A 13,778-nucleotide genomic window follows, 5' to 3' on the forward strand; every position below is an offset into this window, starting at 1 on the left:
AAATTCTGCGATGAGTTTTATTATTTATGAAAATAATTGAATTATTCAGAACAAATTTATAAAAAATTGTAAATATATTATTGAATTACTGTGAAATTTTAATTATATTTATGGAAATAATTAAAAGTTTGCTTAGAATGTTATTAAGATTTTTTTTAAATAATTGCATTCTTTTGGAAGATTTTATTAAAATAGTAGATATTAAAAATCATTGAATTGAGGAAATTTTTTGAAAATAATTGAATTTCGGAGAAGAATTTAATTATTTTTAAAGATAATTGAAATTTTGATGAGAATTTTTAAAAATTTTTTAACATAATTCAGTTTAGTAGACTCTTAGACAAATATTTATAGATTTTATTTAGTAAATAGATAGTTACTAGAAAAGTTACTCTACATTTTTCCGTATTTCTTTTCAACCTATCATTAATTTTTGGATTTTGTAAATTACGAATAAAACCCAGAGAATTTTTTCAACAAAAATAAATCATTGTCGGGAAAAGACTGATTTAGCTAATAGTAAAGAATGGAGGATAGGTGATTCACTTCATCATTCTGTAATCCCAATAATAATCCAGTAAAAGGGGAAACTTGAATCCGGGAATCAAAAAATGTCTGAATTTCAGAATCTTTAACCCTCTCATATTTCAAATCATTGATCCACATTCGCCACTTCAACCCTTTCAGACGGAATAATATAAGTGAAATATATCAATAATTTCATCTATTTAGGGAACATTTCTAATCTTCAAATGAATGAATAGAAGATATTTTTATTACTTCTTTAAATTTGTCCTTTATCAACAAGTATTATTTTTTATACTAAAAAAATCAATTCTTAACCAAATAAATGTTTATAACTTTATAAGTTTCATAATTATGAAAATAGTTAAGGAAAAAAACTGAAAAAATAATTTGTTTTCATTGCGTTAAAATTCAAAAAATAAATTGCTGCAAAACAACAAGGCACTTAGTGAAGTTGAAATAATTCTCTCTGTATCTTATTGATAAATAATTATTTTATTGACAAATTATTACCTCATTGACAAATTATTATCTCATTGATAAACAATAATCTTATTGAAAAATAATAATCTTATTGGTAAATACACGAAACATAAATTCATATTGTAATAAACATCCCCTTCTAACATTGTTCCCTTCTGCGGATGGGCACACCCCCGCTTCTGTTTACAACGAGGGGTCGTGATCGGACCTCCACCTCTTTGACTATGCTTAATGAATCTGATTTACATCTGATCCCCGTTGATCTCCTACACCTTCTTCCTCACTCTTTGATAAATTTATCTCCAAAAATCTCATTACCCTTCAACTCTAATATAAAAAAGAAATAATCGAAAACAAAACCAGTTTATTAATATTAATTCTCTAAATTAATTTTGTATTTAAAGGAACATAACAATACGATTTCAATCTGTTGCGTTTTTTGGAAGAACTTTTGAAATAGAGCATAAATAACGAAATCTGTTTTAGATTCATTTTATAGATTCATTTAAAAATTAAACTCTCAGGCTCTTACTAATTTTTAGTACATTTTTTTATTTCACTAAATTTTAATAGAAAACTAATAATTTTATAGCTAACTATCCCACGTCGAAAAATTTCATGGAAAGCATCAACTTTACTCCCAAAATAGTAAAAATAGCCAAAAGTGCGCAAAAGTTCCTAACAGTTCAATTACTGATAGTAAAAGTTACTTTTTTCGATTTTTCGTGTAAAAATATTCACTAAGTTTTTGAAAAAAATTTCAACCTCAATTCAATTTAAAAAAGTTGAATTGACTACCAAAAAATATATATATATAGTTAAAAGAATTAAGAATGTAAACAATAAGATTTTTAAGTTTTTTTTAGAAAAACTTCGCATTTGAGTCAATTGAATTACTATTATTTTAAACTACATAAAAATTAGGAAATTCAATCAAAGGATTCGCCAAGATATCATTCACATATGCGTGTTCTCCTCTCATGGAAACAATACCAAGAAAATCGGGGTAGACATTATTGGACATTTCACTAATGGTACTACTTTATAAAAATTTGGAGCAGAATTGAAAAAAATTACTTTCAAATCTCCAATTGTATCACATATATGTACAAATGAACTATATACCCTAGTATTACCCAAATTGTAACAAATTATCTCATTATTCAAAAACCATATATTTGACCTGGTAAGTTAAAAGGAACCTTACGCCCAAAATTAAGTTTTTTTTCTACAAAAACGTTCTTAAAGTCAACAAGTCGATATTCATGCTTTTTCACATTAAGATGGCTTGAAACTCTTTACTTGGGGGGTTTTTAGGGTCGTTTATTAGGGGCCGTTCAAGAAATACGTATCGCTTTTTGGGGGAGGGGGGGGGGTCAAGCTATTTATTACGGTCATCAGAAAAAATGGCGCTAGTGTATACAACATTGCGTTACATGGTGGGAGGGGGGGGGGGGTCCAAATTTCCAAAAAATAGCGTTACGTATTTTTTGAACGGCCCCTTACGAATCTGTCATCAGATTTCCAAAATTCAAAATGGCGGATCCAACATGGCCACAAATGAGCCTCAGGATTTTAAAAGGGCACTTTTACCATGTAAAATTAATGCATCAAGTGTCCTTTTAAGATCCGAAGCCTCAAATATTTAATTTTGTTTTTCCCTCACCTTTCCCTGATTTCCAGACAAAATTTTGACATTTTCCCTGATTCTAAAGAATATTCTGATTCACTCTAAAAATTATTAGATACTCAAAAATATTTTTTATTACACTTATTTACAAATTTCTTTAATTCTAAAATTATTCGAAAACATCAATAAAGTTTAATAAATAATGTCAAACAAAAAGAAATATTAAATATACATTCATACAAAATTACTTTAATGGTTCAACGAAACTAACGTGCAAAATCGGAAAAAAATCAATAATTTCTTTTTTAAATAAATATTTAATCATTAATATTTTTCCATAGAAATAAAGATTTTCAAAAATTTTTAATTCAAACCTTTTTCAAATTAAACAATTTATAAAAAATTTTATCAACAAATTTTTAAATAATTGAATTCTTTTGACGAATTTTAACAAAATTTTTAAGAATAATCACATTTTTCAAGGAATTCGATTAAAATTGTATAAAAAATAATTCAAATTCTGCAAAGAGTTTTATTATTTATGAAAATAATTAAATTACTGAGAACAGTTTTATTATTTATAAAAATAATTGAATTATTGCAAAAAAATTTATAAAAAATTGAAATTCTGAAATTGTAAATATAATTGAATTACTGTGGAATTTTAATTATTTATGGAAATAATTAAATTTAAATTTATTAAATTTATTAAAATAATTACAATTATATACAGATTTTTTTTAAATAATTGAATTCTTTTGACAAATGTTATTAAAATAGTAGATATTTAAAATCATTCAATTTATTGATGAAAATTTTTGAAAGTAGGTAATTAGAAATTTCCCAAGAATTTTTTTTTAAATTTTTGAAAAGAATTGAATTTCGGAGAAGAATTTTATTATTTATAAATACAAAAATAAATAATTTTTTGAATAATTCAGTTTTTGTTAAAATTGAATTCTCATAAAGAATTTTTCCAATAACTTTTTAAATAATTGAATTCTTTTGACGAATTTTAACAAAATTTTTAAGAAAAATTACATTTTTCGAGAATTTCGATTGAAATTGTAGGTATTAAAAATAATTGAAATTTAGCATTGAGTTTTATAATTATTTACGAAAATAATTTAATTCCTGAAAAGACTTTTATTACTTACAAAAATAATTGAATCCCTTTATAAACATTTGATTATTTATAAAAATAATCGAATTATTGCGAAGAAATTTATTAAAAATATTAGTAAATACAGTCAACTCTCGATAAGACAAACTCGAAGGGAGACCGAAAAAACTTTGAGTTATCGAAAAGTTTGAGTTATCAAATGTTACCTAATAATGCTTATAACCCAGGCGCGAGCTGACAGTGAGTTCAGGCTTTACGAAGCTTGATTGAGACTTGGTCAGTATTGGTTGAAGATTGGTGGGACAGCGAAAGCAAGGCTACTTGAGTCCGGAATAGTAACATCGATGTAAACCTGACGCTCAGTCTTTGTTGAAGACTGGCGTTCAATCTTTAATCAATGCTGCGGAAGCCGAAAGCAGGACTGAACAAGACTGCTTCCACTGTTCCCAAATTTACACGCTTCTCACGCGTTCATTCAATATAACGTGAATATATTAATTATCATTATTAATAATAAACAGTATTGTTATTAATATATATGTATTTACATATTTAATGACAATAAGTTATTATTATAATAATTATATTATTTTCATATAAATATTATATGACTAACAATAAATGTCATTTAACATAATAATATTGAAAAATAATTTTAGCAAAAAAAACACAATTTGTGATAATTGGTACATTTTTTAACTTCATTTTTAACAGACTTTTAATATTATTTACAAACAAGTTCACAAGTTTTTATTCACAACACTTATTAATTATACAGATTAAATAGTAATTTTATTATTTTATGTAACGCTTATAATGAAAAAATCCGCTCGCATGTGGGATCGAACTCACGTCCCCCCGCCCCAGACGCATTCCGGAAGTCCTAGACGCAACCACTTAAACCGCACGGCCACTGAGTCTCGATGAGACCTCGGGCTAATGTAATATATTAATGCCAGTGCCGTATACTTTGTTACTTATAAGGGCAAAGTGAAAACTATGACTAAAAATTTTACACATACTAATCCTGAATTATTTTAATTATTAAAAATGAATATTAAATAATTCATAATAAAATTGTAATCATTACAAAATTCAACTTTTAAAACATTTTACAATTAAAAATATTTAATGGATAATTTAATAAACATCGATAAATAATTGATATTTTTTATTATTCAGTAACAAAATTATTAACATTTATTATTAGATATATTAATAATATATTATGTAAATAAATATAATTTGGAATAATAATGAATTATAATGTTAAATATTATAATTATTATTAATTATAATAATATTTATTAATTGAATAATAATTATTAAAAATATAATAATTAATAAATAAATAAATAATAATTAATTAAATTAATATTAAAAGTTAACATAATTAATAAAATGATTAAATATGATGCAGTGTCAGGAATATTTATTGCACATTTTAATTATTATTTATTAATTATCTATAATAATTTTGAAAACATTTATAAAAAAAAATTTTCCATTTAACTTTCTTTAAATATGAATGTTACAATTAATAATATATTTATTTATCAATTGATAACTTAATGTTAATTATTATTATTATTATTATTATTATTATTATTATTTGAAACAATTATTATAATTATAATTATTATAATATTATTTAATTAAGTGAACACGGTAATAAATAAAGATAAACTGAATATTGAGTAAAGATTGATTCAAGCTTGAATCCAGATTAGATGTTCGAGCTTCACTCATAAAGATTGACCGAGTCTTGAATCGAGCATGGGACGAGCATTGGGTCCAATGTTGAACCAATATTGAACTAATATTGATTGACAGTGATGTAAAGACTGCTTCTACTGTGAGTTACCCACACTGAGCGTTCAAGACTCAATCAACCTTTAATCTATCGTCAGCATTGGTCTTTCGCGCCTGGGAAGGAATGAACGGGACCCAAGAATTACTTTGACTTACCGAAAAATTTGAGTTATCGCGCTTTGTCTTATCGAGAGTTGACTGTAATTGAATTTCTGTAAAATTTTTATTATTTATGAAACTAATTAAATATTTGCATTGAATTTTATTAATATTTTTTTGAAATAACTAAATTCTTTTGGAAAATTTTATTATAATAGTAGATATTTAAAATCATTAAATTGAGGAAAATTTTTGAAAATAATTAAAATTTTCCCGAGAATTTCATTAAAATTTTTGAAAATAATTGAATTTCAGAGAAGACTTTTATTATTTATAAAGATATTTGAAATTTTGACGAGAGTTTTTAATAATTTTTCAACATAATTGAATTTTTGCGAAAAATTCGATTAGGTACTTTTGAAAATAATTGAATTTCTGCAATTATATTTGTAACTTCTTCAAAATTCAATTTTAGTGTTTTTAACTAAAATTCTTCTGTAAATCCATAATTTTTAATAGTTAATTAAATATGTATTAAAAAATGTAACTAATTTTAGAAGAATTTGAATTATTGAAATTTTTTTAAAACTTATTCCCTGATCTGGGTAACCTCGACCTGTTCCTCGAGGGCTTCTGGGGTCGCTGATTATGAATCTGTCATCAGATTTCAAAAATTCAAAATGTCGGATCCAATATGACAAAATTCGAATAAAAAATGTTGCTTCAAGCAACATTTTTTATTTGAATTTTGCCTCAATTTGATATCCTTAGAAAATCTCTGCTCGTAATGAATATACACGTACGTTTTAATACGCACAAGTGAGAGTTTGTAATTCACATACGAACACATATAGATGAAGATATAAATAAACATGTTGGCTATACCGATCGTTCATAATCTAATTAAAATCCCGCTTTCGAAAGTTAGCATCACCCTCGGCGGTTGATATATATGCAGAAGTCACATACATTACCGCATTTCATTTTCATCCTCCCCACAATATTACACGGTTTTAATATTAACGGGTATGGATCAGCCACGTGCGACAATGACACTCACTTTTTCTCCTGCGTGTATTTACAGCGAGGATATGTTTATAAACGCGTATATATATATATATATATATATAAGCACATATCGAAATTTTTATGTACATATATATATGCAGTCAACAAGGGTACGTGTCAGAGGGTGATACTTTTTCTTCTAATACCACCGCAAAAACGAATAGTTTTTATTTTGTTTGCACAAGACTTGAAAAGATTTGGGTTTTATACCCCTATATATACATAAAAATCTCGACTAACCCCTCCTTGAGGGGGGGGGGGGTTACTACTAAAGAGTAAACTAACCCCATTTGTTATACAAAAAGACAATTTTAAACAATTGGTGCAATTTATAGAAAAAAATACACTTTTTATACCTGATGACATAATTTAAATTTTTGACCCTGAATTTACAAAACAAGCAGCAAATAAACGAATGCGGTAACTTAAGAAATATTGAAAATAAAGTTGACAGGAAAAAGTGTCAGAAAGGTTAAAAAGTAAATCTAGAAAAAGGGTTTAAAAAAAGGAAGGTGTGTGTATAAAAAGAATATATATATTTGTCGGTGTGTGTGTAAGTGTGATGTTCAGAAGGTCAGTCGAGGTAATAATATGATCCCAAGGGAAACATATTATTCCACTTGGGTATTTAATTGCGCGGATTTTTTGAGGGATTCTTTTTTTCCAGAGTAGAAATATGTCTGTCATGACAAGAAACGCTTTGGGGGCTTTTGACACTTGTATATTCCTTGACAGAAGACATAGAGAATATATAAACCGCATGCATGTCATACCTGGTGAACCCTCCTCAAAATGTATCAGCCACTGCACGCCTAGTTAGTTGCCCATTGTATATACAGTAGGCACTTTACCATCTCGAAGGGAATGATTGCAAGCATGACAATTTCATCGTTATGTCTGACTTTCTTTTTATACTCTACATTCGGCCAACAAATAATTTCTATTTCAACAAGTTTCTCACATTACAATATATATAATATATGTATATAAAGCAAACATCATTTTCGTGTATTCGAAGAAAACAGAAAAATTCACCAGAATAGATATATATATATACATCTACTTAGTATAAAAAGAAACATCTATCTATTTCTTAAAAAACATTTAATATGTTTCAATGATTTTGTGATTGATTCGTGGAAAAAAATATTCAAGTAATATTTTTATAAAAAGTAAAATCTAAACTTGCAATTTTTGGCATTTTTTGTAAATTTTAGTCAAAATTATTTACAAATTATAATAACTTAATTTAATAAATTTTTAATTTAATAGCCAATTTTCAATTTATTTTAATTACAGTAAAATTTACACCAGAAGTAGTAAAAGCAATTAAATGAAATTGCAATTACTCTCTTAAGTTAGTAACAATGTTTATACTAATTTGAATTAGTCACTGACTTTTTATTGTTTTAGAATTAGTAAATTTTACTAATAAATAATAATTTCTACTAATTTATTACTAATATTTACTAGTTTGAATTAGTGACTAACTTTTTGCTTTGTAATTAGTAAATTTTACTAATAAATTAGTAAAAATTACTATCTATTAGCAGAATTTTTCAGACAATTTCTTTAAACAAAAAATTATTTTTAGGCTAAAAATGCAAAAGTATTATTGTTATTCAATTTTTTTGTTTAAAAATTCATTTGTTTATTAGGCTAACAAATTTCAAATCATAATTTTATTAAATAAAAAATTTCAAAAGACTATAATACCGCAGAAAGTAATAAGAAAAATCAACAAATGTCCTTTTTTAAATAAATAAATTCAATAACAATTGTATTTTTTAGCCTACAATTTTTTTCACAAAAAATGATTCAAAAATAGTAAAACTAAGACTTTTAATTCAATCCCTCACAAAAAATTTTTTGTAATATCTAAATTATTTTTTTCATAGACTATTGGTGTTCATTCTACAAAAAGTTCCAAAATAATAATTCTATAATAACTTCTTTTTTAAATAAATATTTAATCATTAATATTTTTAAAATTTCTCGAAAAAAATTTAATTATTTTTAAAAATTCTAATAAAATCCTTCGCAAAAATTGAATTATTTTAAAAAAATGTAATAAAATTCATAGCAAGAATTCAATTATTTTAATAAATAATAAATCGATTATTCGGAAATTCATTTTTAAATCAATTTTTATCAGAAAATTCTACGAAAATTCAATTATTTAGATTTGAAAATGAATAATTTATTGAATAATTGAATTTTTGTTAAAATTGAATTCTCATAAAGAATTTTTTTTCTACAAATTTTTAAATAATTTAATTCTTTTGACGAATTATACAAATTTTAAGAACAATTACATTTTTTAAGGAATTCGATTAAAATTGTATCAAGAATAATTAAAATCCTGCAATGAGTTATGAAAATAATTAAATTTCTGTGAACAGTTTTATTATTTATAAAAATAATTGAATTAATGCCAGAAAATTTATAAAAAATTAAAATCCTGGGAAATTTTTATTATTTATAAAAAAAAATTTGTTTGCGTGGAATTTAATTAAAAATTTTATAAATAATTGAATTTCAGCGAAGATTTTTGCTATAAGATGATTGTAATTATGACGAGAATTTTTTTTTAATTTTTGAAAATAATTGAATTTCTAAAAAGAATTTTCTAACTCTTAAAAATAAAATTTTATTCTTGTAATTAATATTGTTATTCATGAAAATAATTGAATTTTGCAAAGAATTTTGATATTTATCTAGATAATTTTGCTTTCTTTTGTAAGAATTGCGTTAAAATTTTGGAAATAATATTAAATACAATATTAAAAAATTCAACTAATTTCAACAGAATTGAAATTAAAATTGTATTAAAAATAATTGAAATTCTGTGATGAGTTTTATTATTTATGAAAATAATTGAATGATTGCGAAGTTAATTTATATTAAAAATTTGTAAATAATGGAATTTCTGTGAAACTTTTATTATTTTTTGAAAATAATTAAAAGTTTGCGAAGAATTTTATTAAATTTTTTTTTAAATAATTGGATTCTATTGGAAAATTTTATGAAAATAATAGATATATTCAAAATCATTGAATTAAGGAAAATTTTTGAAAATAATTGAATTTCAGTGAAGATTTTTGCTATTTATAAAGCTAATTGTAATCATGACGAGAATTTTTTTTAATTTTTGAAATTAATGGTATTTCTAAAAAGAATTTTCAAACTCTTAAAAATAAAATTTTATTCCCGTGATTAATATTTTATTTATGAAAATAATTGAATTTTGCAAAGAAATTTATTTTTAAATTCTGGGAAGAATTTTGATATTTATCTAGATAATTGCTTTCTTTCTAAGAATTGCATTAAAATTTTGGAAATAATATTAAAAAATTCAACTAATTGCAACAGAATTGAAATTAAAATTGTATTAAAAATAATTGAAATTCTGCGATGAGTTTTATTATTTATGAAAATAGTTGAATGCTTGCGAAGAAATTTATAATAAAAATTTGTAAATAATGGAATTTCTGTGAAATTTTTTTTATTTATGAAAATAATTAAAATTTTCCCAATAATTTTATTAAAATTTTTTTAAATAATTGAATTTCTGTGGAGAATTATATTACTTTTGAAAATAAATTTTTTTTCCCCGTATCGCCCAAAAATTAAGAGCTAACTACCTTTTAATTTCTCTCCAAATTGGACTAAAACTAAAATAAATTAAAGAATTCTCGCCACCTATCTTTATACAAATCTACATTTCCAAATTTCCAGAAATTCTGAGAGTACCTAAATTAATAAAACTCCTCTATGGAAAAACTTTTCAAAAAAATAAAATATTAACTAGAGAATTTTGGTACATAAATTAAGGAAACGTGAACAATTTACATGTATATATAAGAAATCTCGAGTAGTCTGCATAGAAATGAATACTTAATAGAAATTATAGCATATGTGACCGACTCATAAAAAAAGGCTCAGATTTTTTTTCACCAGAAGATGGTCAACAGAAGAAATTAAAAATGGGTGACTCTGATGACCACAAATAGGTGTAATTACAACCATATTCCTCTTGATTGCCGACAAAAATGGTAGGTATATTTAATATTGCTCCTATCAGATCTAGTATATTTTATAATATTCCCTCTCCGACTTGGAGATTAGTGTTATATTAACAAGTGGGCGTAGAGTTCAAAGAAGAGAAAGAATAATACTGACACTAGAAATAAGATATATAGGTATGTACACATATAGAAGATATCCTATCCCGATAAAAACGTACATCTTTGAAAGAGAGAGAAAGAGCTATAATATTATCTCCTTTGCGCGCGACCACCATTGTTCCTTCGATGACAGGTGAGCTTGTTCTCGGAAAGAATGAACGCTCCTTCGTGGTTTTACGTCGAAATTGCTCGCGTAAATTTCGGTGCCTTCGTGATTTACGCAACGACCAAACATACTGAGAATGTGTGAGGAGACAATAACCACCTCCTACATATAGTACATAGTAGATATATCTATACATGTATGTGCAATGTTATCCTATCATGAAGCTCAAAATATTAGGTACGATGCATCGATATTTCTATACAGGAACTTAATTGCGACATCCATCGATGTTTATAATTTTACGAGCGGGTAAATTTATATCCTCTTTTCACTGTTGCGCGCGGTGAAAAAGGGCGCATTGTTATGGAGGCGGAGAAAAATTTGCTACCGTTGCAGTTAATGTCAATAGGTTTGATGTTCAATAAAAACACGTGAGCATTTTTCGTAAACGGACGATATAAGTTGTATTTGAAGAAGATAAAAATCTGTAAAGTATGTAGTTCCTTTATTTTCTAACTGTTTTAGTTTAAACAAAAAATATTTTTAAAAATGTTATGTTTCAACTTAAAAGTTGATTATTTATTTTCATGTCAATTATTTTTTTCTTATAACTACAGTAAAAGAAATCATGAAAAATTATTTCCCAACAAATAATTATGCGCAAAATTATAAGTATTTCCTCTAATAATAAAAAATGTAATACAAATTTTTAGATTCGTGAAAAACAAATCTCTCACGATATCTAGAGATAATTGTCAACTACAATAAAATAATAATAGTCAACAATTACAACAAAATAAAATTCAAAACATTCACAAATTTAAAAATCAATGTAAAATTTGAAACAACATAGTGACATACATAAAAATAGACAAAAATTTTAAATAAAATACATTTTCCACTCAGTGCCGGCTTTGGAGTAATGCGCCCCACGTTAGGGGGCGCCGCGGCGATGCCTGTGCGAAAATATTTTTCTAATTCGCAAGAGTAGGGAACCTAATAAAATTTTCACACGAGGCACCGGAATGGCTGACGATGACTGAGGCCGACACTGATGGTGGCACTGGAGCTCCAGTACAGTGTTTCCTATAAGATACGTACACACAAAATTAAAAGAATTACCGATTTCCCTACCTACAGTCGTGTTTTAAACGAAAACAAAATATTTACCTCATTCGTACGAAAAAAAGCTACTCCTACCTATCAATTAAGCTATATTTACTTCAAACCTAATAAATACTCTTTAATTTCACAAACACTCCACGTTCCTCTCACATACCGCCCAGGTGCAAAAACCTACACTAGGGATAAAGGGGCACGTTAGGCTCACCCATACGTCCCGGGACGCATCCGACACCTGAGCTCAAAATCACTCAATCCTGAAAATAAAACACCTGATATTTTAACCCTAATAATTAAATAAAAAATTTTACAATTGAAAAGCAATTAAATAAAGAATTAAATAATTGAATAAACAAATTAAACAATCGAACGAGAAATTAAATATAAATGAATAAAAGAATTAAACAATTTTAATAATATTAAATTAAACAATTTAATGAAAAATTAATGAATTGAATGAAATTGAATCTCAATAAATATTTTCGAATTAGAATAATTCATAGGTGCTTTAAAGATTTTTTCACTAATTAAAATTAAAGAAGTTACGAAAAATACCAAAATATACAAAATTAAACGAAATAAACAATGTAAATAAAATACAAAACATAAATAATAGAAGAAACATTGATAAAAATATTATTCACGCAGTAATAGAAAATATACTACAAAATAATATAATCAGGGCTCGAAGCAGTAACAGTATTTAAAATACGGACTTTACGGACCAAAAATGAAAAATTACGGACCAATTAATGATAAAACTTTAACCAGTCCGAGTCAAATAAAAGAATATTTCACTTAAAACTATAAATAAAATTTTTCATAATTATAAAACATGATGATTTCGATTCCCATAAAGAATCGTAATCAATAAATTTTCAAATAATTGAATTCTATCAACGAATTTTAATAAAATTGTTAAGAATAATTACATTTTTCGAGAAATTCGATTAAAATTGTACTAAAAAGAATATAAATTCTGCAATGAGTTTTATTATTTGTGAAAATAATTGAATCCCTAAGAAGAATTTTATTACTTTTGATTTTGAACAGTATTTAATTTTTTCGAAGAATATTATTACTCTTGAAAACAATTGAATTTTTGCAATAATTCTTAACTTTTACAAAATTAAATTTTTTTTCGTGTTTTTAACTAAACATCTTCTATAAATCCATTATTTTTCATAATTTTTGAAAAAGTTCTTTAAGAATTTTCAAATTCATTTTGTTTACAATTGAATTTAAAAAAATTTACAAAAATTTTCTTAAAAAAATTAATTCCACAGAATTGTTAGGTAGGTAGTTAAAAATATGAAAAATTCAAATTTTTAAAGATTTTATTTTGAAACCTTTTGAAAATTCAATTATTCCTAAAAATTTATGCTCTAATGCTTTGGAAATGCAATTATTTTCTAAATTTTTAACTGTAATTCATTTTTAAATCAATTTTTATTCGAAAATTCTCCGATAATTCAATTATTTAAATACAAAAATAACAATTTTTTTAATAATTGAATGTTTCTTAAAATTCAATTTCCATAAAGAATTTTATCTATAAATTTTCAATTAACTGAATTCTATTAACGAATTTTAATACTATTTTTAAGAATTTTTTCGAGGAAT

The sequence above is a fragment of the Leptopilina heterotoma genome, unplaced genomic scaffold, assembly GCF_015476425.1.
Source record: "Leptopilina heterotoma isolate Lh14 unplaced genomic scaffold, ASM1547642v1 Lhet_51, whole genome shotgun sequence".
NCBI classification, from domain to species: Eukaryota; Metazoa; Arthropoda; class Insecta; order Hymenoptera; family Figitidae; genus Leptopilina; species Leptopilina heterotoma.